At 41.9% G+C, this 8811-nt stretch overlaps 1 non-coding gene across 1 annotated transcript; it reads right to left on the bottom strand.

Annotated features, from left to right (window-relative positions):
- Positions 1–655: 655 nt before the first annotated feature.
- LOC120852396 lies at positions 656–764 on the bottom strand. The gene has a single exon (XR_005718568.1). It is a non-coding gene; the product is annotated as a U6 spliceosomal RNA (small nuclear RNA).
- Positions 765–8811: the final 8047 nt, after the last annotated feature.

The following is an 8811-nucleotide window of genomic DNA, read 5'->3' as shown; positions in this document are numbered from 1 at the left end:
GTGCTGCAGTCTATTAGGGTCACATAAGAGTCGGACACTACTTAGCAACTGAACAACATTTAGAATGAAAGACATTGCCAGGCCAAGAAAGCTAGACAGCAAATGTCAAAAAACTGAGGTCTAAAAAGTCTAGTTTAGGGACATCCCTGGTGGTCCCATGCTTAAGACTTCGAGCTACCATTGCAGGGTGCATGGATTCAATCCCTGGTTGGGGAGCTAAAGTCCCACATGCCACACGGTGAGGTCAAAAACAAAAACAAAAAAACAAAAAACAAAACCTAGTTTATGTGTTATTGTTAGCATTCCTTGTCATTTTATATTGGCCATCAAAGATCAGAAAAGGATGAGGTTATTAGTAGATTCCTTATGAAAAACTTCCTTGATGGGGTGGGGTGGGCCATATCCAAGATATTTGTTCACTCAAATTTAAAAAGAACTGAAAGCTCATATTTAACAAAAAGGTATTGCATGCTATGGATCACTAATTATTGGGGTGATCTGTAGCACTTAATACCATTTTGTTAAATGTTAACAGCTACTGGTTAAATTTTTTAAAATTCATTTAAATTGAAGAATAATTGCTTTACCATATTGTGTGGCTTTCTGCCATACATCAACATGAATCAGTCATAGGTATACATATGTCCACTCTCTCAAAAATATGGAATGCTTCATGAATTTGCATGTTATCCTTGCACAGGGCTATGTTAATCTTCTCTGTACGGTTCCAATTTTAGTGTATGTGCTGCCGAAGTGTGGAGAAGGCAATGGCAATCCACTCCAGTACTCTTGCCTGGAGAATCCCAGGGACAGAGGAGCCTGGTGGGCTGCCATCCATGGGGTCGCAAAGAGTCGGACACGACTGAAGCGACTTAGCAGCAGCAGCAGCAGCTGCCGAAGTGATCACGTGGTTAATTTTGCTTTACCTATATTTTCATATGCAAGATGAATTTATTTTGATAAATTCTACTTATTCTAAACAGTGAACAGATGCTATGATTTTACTCTATTTATTACAGTTATTTTTAAAGATACCTAAACACTATCAGCTCACGAGTCAGACAGGAAGGTAAAAATAATGTCAATATTGTTGCTAAGACTAGGGGTAAGTGGCTATAACTGATAACAAGAATATGACCTGTCACTGGTCATATACCACATATCCTTCTAGGGTCAATGTATTCATTTTGCAGATTTGTTACAAATTACTGTGTTTTTTTTTGTTTTTTTTTTTTTTAAGAGACCAAACACACTGGCAGCTCCAGGCCAAAGCAGATGTGCCGGGTGACAGCATCTGAAATAGAATACCATTGTGGTTACGCTTGACTGCACAGTTAGGTAATAGTGCTTTGATGCACTTCCTGCAGGGTGCATACTCCTGGAACAGTGGTTTCTTTTCACCAAAACTAACCAAATGTGGACTGAATTAAAGGGGTTAGTTTTGGTAATAGCACCATAGTGCTCATTCTTGGTGATCTCTTACAAGGAAAATGGTATCACAAACAGTATACTCTGGATTTGACAAACTTTCATAGGAACTATTAATAATTGAAATATCTCTAAATGGACTTTGAAGCTGGATTTCATGTTAAAGTGAAAGTCGCTCAGTTGTGTCTGACTCTTTGGAACCCCATGCACTATGCAGTCCACGGAATTCTCCAGGCCAGAATACTGGAGTGGGTAGCTGTTCCCTTCTCCAGGGGATCTTCCTGACCCAGGAATTGAACCGGGGTCCCCTGCATTGCAGGCAGATTCTTTACCAGCTGAGCTACCAGAGAATCTCTTCATGTTAAATGTGCCTTATTTAAAACACATCTCTAGGGTTCCAATCCTTTGGAAATATTGTTCACAGGTAAGATGAAGGCTTTGACTGTTGCAGAAGCTAAGGCAGGAAACAAAATTTTGTGTATTCAGCAAAACAGCAATTTTGGACATTGAGTTTGGGCATAAAATCTTATCATTTGCGTCTCTAGTTGTTCAAAACGATGCATCCATCAGAAAATGGTGAGACTTTATGATTTCTGGGCCTTGTCTATAGAAATTACATTTTTAAATGAACACTAAAACAGTATATTTGTAATTTCCTATGGAAGCTAATTGAATTTCCTTATACCAGCGAAAAAAGTGATAATCTATCTATGCCTTCCCAGAGTTACAGGTATAAGCCTGTTAGAAATTACTGAATGAATATCGTAAGTGACTCTAAATTTAATCTGTATGTCTTTGGCAGTAAATAACACTTAAATCATCATTCTTCTTGATGAAAAGTACTGGCTCTGGAATCAGATTCTTAGGTTCCAGTCCTGGCTTTCCAGTTTACTAATTGTGGCTCTAGGGCAGGTCTCTTAAACTTCTCCCAGACTTTCTTTAAGTGTACCATGGCCACAGTAATCATAATGCCTCTGTTAGGGGGTTTCTGTCAGAATTTACTGACATGACCCTTGTAGTGGTTAGCACAGTATACGGCCTGTTATTTAAGTGGCTGCTGTTATTACATATATGTTAGATGTGTATTGTGGGGCTTCCCTGGTGACTCAGATGGTAAAGAATCTGCCCGCAATGCTGGAGACCCAGGTTTGATCCCTGGGTCAGGAAAATCCCCTGGAGAATCGAATGGAAACCCACTCCAGTGGGTTTTTGCCCAGAGAATTTCACAGACAGAGGAGCCTGGAGGGCTACAGGCCACGAGGCCACAAAGAGTTAGACACGACTGAGTAACGCTTTAGATGTGCCTTGGAGTCTCTCCTGGGTATGTGCCTTGTTTCCTCAACTTAACTGCAAGCTTTGAGAAGACAGAAACCAGCTCATATAGTTTTCTAGCCCCTTCCTCATCCAGCAAAATATCTTATAAATTACATTATATAGGTCAGCAATGAGATTTAAAACTAAAAAAGGCAATCTGGGGCTAAAGGGCCTTGACTATCAGTTTCCTGAGACTGTCCATGAACCTCTCTCCCACTCTAGGATAACCCTGTAGTTCCCTGTGAGTTGTGTCATTGGGAGTTCATGGCTGCTGCCTACACCAATCACCAACAGTCAATCCAATCAAGCAATTTGTCAAAGGCCTGAGGCTGTATGGACAAAGTAGAGCGAAAGAGATTCCAGTTGAGTTAAATAAGTGATTATTTGCATGAATTACAAACTGTTTCTGAGTTTTAAAGGCATTTCTGGCTAACTGGGAAGTGTGTAATTTCTTTATCTCACCTAAGTTAAATTATGCAGAATATAATTTATGCCTTCCTTCTTTAGCTCTTCTCATGTTTTAGTGACAGGCTAGTTAGCATTTTCTGTATCTAAGAACTTACTGTTGCTGAACAACTCATCTGCAATAAGCTCAAAGGTCACTCACAGTGACCTTAAAAACCTACTTCTTTTTAAACATGCTCCCTGAGTTTTACCTCTCAGTCTTTTTAAAAATATTTATTTGGCTGCACCAGATCTTGGTTGTAGCTCATGGGATTTTCAATCTTCGTTGTCACATGTGGGATCTTACAGTTATGGCATGTGGGATCTAGTTCCCTGACCAGATAGTGAATCCAGAACCCCTACATTGGGAGCCCTGAGTCTCAGTCACTGGACCACCAGGGAAATCCCTACCTCTTATGTCATTTTAATTAACAGTTTGATTTGAGCCGTCCAAAGAAAGAATTAAGTTTAATACTAGTACATATTGACTCTAACCTACTATAAGTTAAGTAAACCCTGAGTATAATAGCAACGTTCAGCAAGGCTGGGTTTCCTTACCAACTGAGGGGTATGAGAACTGCATTTTAACCTGGTATAATCCATAGGTGGACTTCCTGGTGGCTCAGATGGTAAAATGTCTAGAAGACTCAGGTTCAGTCCCTGAGTTGGGAAGATCTCCTGGAGAAGGAAATGGCAACCCACTCCAGTATTCTTGCCTGGAAAATCCCATGGATGGAGGAACCTGGTAGGCTACAGTCCATGGGGTTGCATCTCAGAAAACTAACCAATCTGATCACATGGACCGCAGCCTTGTCTACCTCAATGAAACTATGAGCCATGCCATGTAGGGCCACCCAAGATGGATGGGTCATGGTGGAGAGTTCTGACAGAATGTGGTCCACTGGAGAAGGGAATGGCAAACCACTTCAGTATTCCTGCCTTGAGAACCCCATGAACAGTATGAAAAGGCACAAAGATAGGACACTGAAAGATGAACTCCCCAGGTCGGTAGGTGCCCAATATGCTACTGGAGATCATTGGAGAAATAACTCCAGAAAGAATGAAGAGATGGAGCCAAAGCAAAAACAACACCCATTTGTGGATGTGACTGGTGATAGAAGAAAGGTCTGATGCTGTAAAGAGTAATATTGCATAGGAACCTGGAATGTTAGGTCCATGAATCAAGGCAAATTGAAAGTGATCAAACAGAAGATGGCAAGAGTGAATGTTGACATTTTAGGAATCAGCAAACTAAAATGGACTGAAATGGGTGAATGTAACTCAGATGACCATTATATCTACTAATGTGGGCAAGAATCCATTAGAAGAAATGGAGTAGCCATCATAGTCAACAAAAGAGTCCGAAATGCAGTATTTGGATGTAATCTCAAAAATGACAGAATGATCTCTGTCTCCAAGGCAAACCATTCAATATCACAATAACCCAAGTCTATGCCCCGACCAGTAATGCTGAAGAAGCTGAAGTTGAATGGTTCTATGAAGACCTACGAGACCTTCTAGAATTAATCCCCCAAAGATGTCCTTTTCATTATAGGGGACTGGAATGCAAAAGTAGGAAGTCAAGAAACATTTGCAGTAACAAGCAAATTTGGCCTTGGAGTACAAAATGAAGCAGGGCACAGGCTCATAGAAATCTGCCAAGAGAATGCACTGGTCATAGCAAACACCCTCTTCCAACAATACAAGAGAAGACTCTACACATGGACATCACCAGATGGTCAACACCAAAATCAGATTAATTATATTCTTTGCAGCCAAAGATGGAGAAGCTCTATACAGTCAGCAAAAACAAGACCGGGAGCTGACTGTGGCTCAGATCATGAACTCCTTGTTGCCAAATTCAAACTTAAATTGAAGAAAGTAGGGAAAGACCATTCAGGTATGACCTAAATCAAATCCCTTACGATTATACAGTGCAAGGGAGAAATAGATTTAAGGGACTAGATCTGATAGAGTGCCTGATGAACTATGGATGGAGGTTCGTGACATTGTACAGGAGACAGGGAACAAGACCATCCCCAAGAAAAAGACATGCAAAAAAGCAAAATGGCTGTCTGGGGAGGTCTTACAAATAGCTGTGAAAAGAAGAGAAGCCCAAAGCAAAGGAGAAAAGGAAAGATATATTCATTTGAATGCAGAGTTCCGAAGAATAGCAGAGATAAGAAAGCCTTCCTCAGCAATCAATGCAAAGAAATAGAGGAAAACAATAGAATAGGGAAGACTAGAGATCTCTTCAAGAAAATTAGAGATACCAAGGGAACATTTCATGCAAAGATGGGTTCGATAAAGGACAGAAATGGTATGGACCTAACAGAAGTAGAAGATATTAAGAAAACGTGGCAAGAACACACAGAAGAACTGTACAAAAAAGATCTTCATGACGCAGATAATCACAATGGTGTGATCACTCACCTAGAGCCAGACATCCTGGAATGTGAAGTCAAGTGGGCCTTAGGAAGCATCACTACGAACAAAGCTAGACGAGGTGATGGAATTTGAGTTGAGCTATTTCAAATCCTAAAAGATGATGTTGTGAAAATGCCGCACTCAATATGCCAGGAAATTTGGAAAACTCAGCAGTGGCCACAGGATGGAAAAGGTCAGTTTTCATTCCAATCCCTAAGAAAGGCAATGCCAAAGAATGCTCAAACTACCACACGATTGCATCTCACACACTAGCAAAGTAATGCTCAAAATTCTCCAAGCTAGGCTTCAACAATACGTGAACTGTGAACTTCCAGATGTTCAAGCTGGTTTTAGAAAAGGCAGAGGAACCAGAGATCAAATTGCCAACATCTGCTGGATCATTAAAAAAGCAAGAGCGTTCCAGAAATACATCTATTTCTGCTTTATTGACTATGCCAAAGCCTTTGATTGTGTGGATCAAAATAGACTGTGGAAAATTCTGAAAGAGATGGGAATACCAGACCACCTGACTTGCCTCCTGAAAAATCTGTATGCAGTCCAGGAAGCAACAGTTAGAACTGGACATGGAACAGACTGGTTTCAAATAGGAAAAGGAGTACATCAAGGCTGTATATTGTCACCCTGCTTATTTAAGTTATATGCAGAGTACATCATGAGAAATGCTGGGCTGGAAGAAGCACAAGCTGGAATCAAGATTTCCGGGAGAAATATCAATAACCTCAGATATGCATTGGAGAAGGCAATGGCACCCCACTCCAGTACTCTTGCCTGGAAAATCCCATGGATAGCGGAGCCTGGTAGGCTACAGTCCATGGGGTTGCTAAGAGTCAGACACAGCTGATCGACTTCATTTTCACTTTTTACTTTTATGCACTGGAGAAGGAAATGGCAACCCACTCCAGTGTTCTTGCTTCGAGAATCCCAGGGATGGGGGAGCCTGGTTGGCTTCCGTCTATGGGGTCGCACAGAGTCGGACAGAACTGAAGCGACTTAGCAGCAGCAGCAGCAGATATGCAGATGACACCACCCTTAGGGCAGAAAGTGAAGAAGAACTAAAGAGCCTCTTGATGAAAGTCAAAGAGGAGAGTGAAGAAGCTGGCTTAAAACTCAACATTTAGAAAACAAAGATCATGGCATCCAATCCTATCATTTCATGGCAAATAGATGGAGAAACAGTAGGCTCCAAAATCACTAGAGATGGTGGCTGCAGCCATGAAATGAAAAGACGCTTACTCCTTGCAAGAAAAGTTATGACCAACCAAGCAGAGACATTACTTTGCCAACAAAGATCCATCTAGTTAAGGCTATTGTTTTTCCAGTAGTCATGTATGGATGTGAGAGTTGGACTGTAAAGAAAGCTGAGTGCCAAAGAATTGATGCTTTTGAACTGTGGTGTTGGAGAAGACTCTTGAGAGTCCCTTGGACTGCAAAGGGATTCAACCAGTCCATCCTAAAGGAAATCAGTCCTGAATACTCATTGGAAGGACTGATGTTGAAGCTGAAACTCCAATACTTTGGCCACCTCATGCGAAGAGCTGACTACTTTGAAAAGACCCTGATGCTGGAAAAGATTGAAGGCAGGAGGAGAAGAGGACAACAGAGGATGAGATGGTTGGATAGCATCAACAGAGGATGAGATGGTTGGATAGCATTACCGACCTAATGGACATGAGTTTGAGTAAACTCCAGGAGTTGAGTCAGATAAGACTGAGAGACTGAAGTCAACTGAATCCATAGGTTGGACGTAGGCTTTGAGAACTTAAATATGTTCACTATCACACAAGATATTTGGAAAGTTTGTACAAGGCCATTGGGCTCTGCTCATTGTTCTCAATGCTTCGTCAATGTTTCTTCATCTAAGGTTCCTCTTTGATACGTCTATTTTCATTTTATTGTAGTAATTAAAAAAAATTCTACTTGTTTTTTGGTTGATCAGTGTATACCTGCAGGCGCACATGAATTTGAGTCTAGCTGTACTGTGTTGTGAAAAAACTTGCAACTGGATCCTAAAATGACAGCAGTGTAAATTATAAAGTACAAAACACTGTAGGTGAAAGCACTGTCAGCAATAAATAAAAATGGCTTTCTTTGGGAGGAAATAACTGGAAAGAGAGAGAATAGGCTGGGGCAGGAAATGATCCACACCATTAGGAAAGGAAGAGCCATATTTAGGAAAGCATCTGAGGGACAGGACATCTGAAACAAGTGAATTTTGGTCTTAGGCACTCCTTCAAGGGTTCGAGTCACAGAGGCAGTTAGGTTTCCTGAGCTTTGCCATTTCCTCTCCTGAAAGACATTGGACTTTTATTTCCCAAAGCCCGCTCATTCTGTTTTGCTGAGAGCATAACTTGTGTGCAGGGGCCTGTTCAGGAACTGGCTTTGCAAAGATGAAAAGAGCCCAGTTCCTGTCTCCAAGCGCTTCTCGGCCTTAGAACATCCTAATAGGTAGGTATAAAGGGCCCTATTACAAGATGAGAAGCTTGCAGATGCCTCAGGTTTCCACAGAGGAAATGAACTCTCTGTGGTCCAAAAGGCAGGCACTTTTGATAGGCTTTCTTATCTCCCCCAAAGAATAAATGATCACGTGAAATATGAAACAAATAGATCGCCCAGAAAGGAAAGGATTGGGATGAAACTTTATATGGAAGTTTGAAATAAGTCCTCAGTATCTTCAGGAAAGAAGGGTCTAGAAGACCCAGGAGTGCTAACTGATCAAACGGACAAGTCTCCCCAGTGGAGCTTCTTCCTCAGACTTGCACCTCAGGAAATGCTGACTGTTCTGGAATATCTAATTAGGGGAGGTGGGAGAGTCCACCCACTCGTATCAGATTTGAACATAACATGGGGAGAAGGCTACTTTCACGGTTCTAAGCTCTTTTCTCTCTTCACCCTCTGTAGTTTCAGTGCTGTGTGAGGTGTATCGGCAGGAATGTTCTCTTTTGAAGAGAAGTAATAAAAGCATTTAAATTAGCGGGAGGGTGGTTAACACCCGCAGCTCTGGCTCCACAGCACGCCTCCTCGTCCGCTGGGGTTCACTCCGCACCTCCCCGAGGGTTGGCGCAATAGCGCTAACGGCCGCAGAGTAGCAACGGTTCCCGCGCAGCGCGCGGCGGGCGTTACCCGGTCAGGACTCGCAGGCCAGCCGCAAGTTCGGAAGGGCCTGGTGGGGGGTAGGGG

This window comes from Oryx dammah, unplaced genomic scaffold, assembly GCF_014754425.2.
Source record: "Oryx dammah isolate SB20612 unplaced genomic scaffold, SCBI_Odam_1.1 HiC_scaffold_25, whole genome shotgun sequence".
Lineage (NCBI taxonomy): Eukaryota > Metazoa > Chordata > Mammalia > Artiodactyla > Bovidae > Oryx > Oryx dammah.
This window is presented reverse-complemented; position numbering and strand designations above follow the sequence as displayed.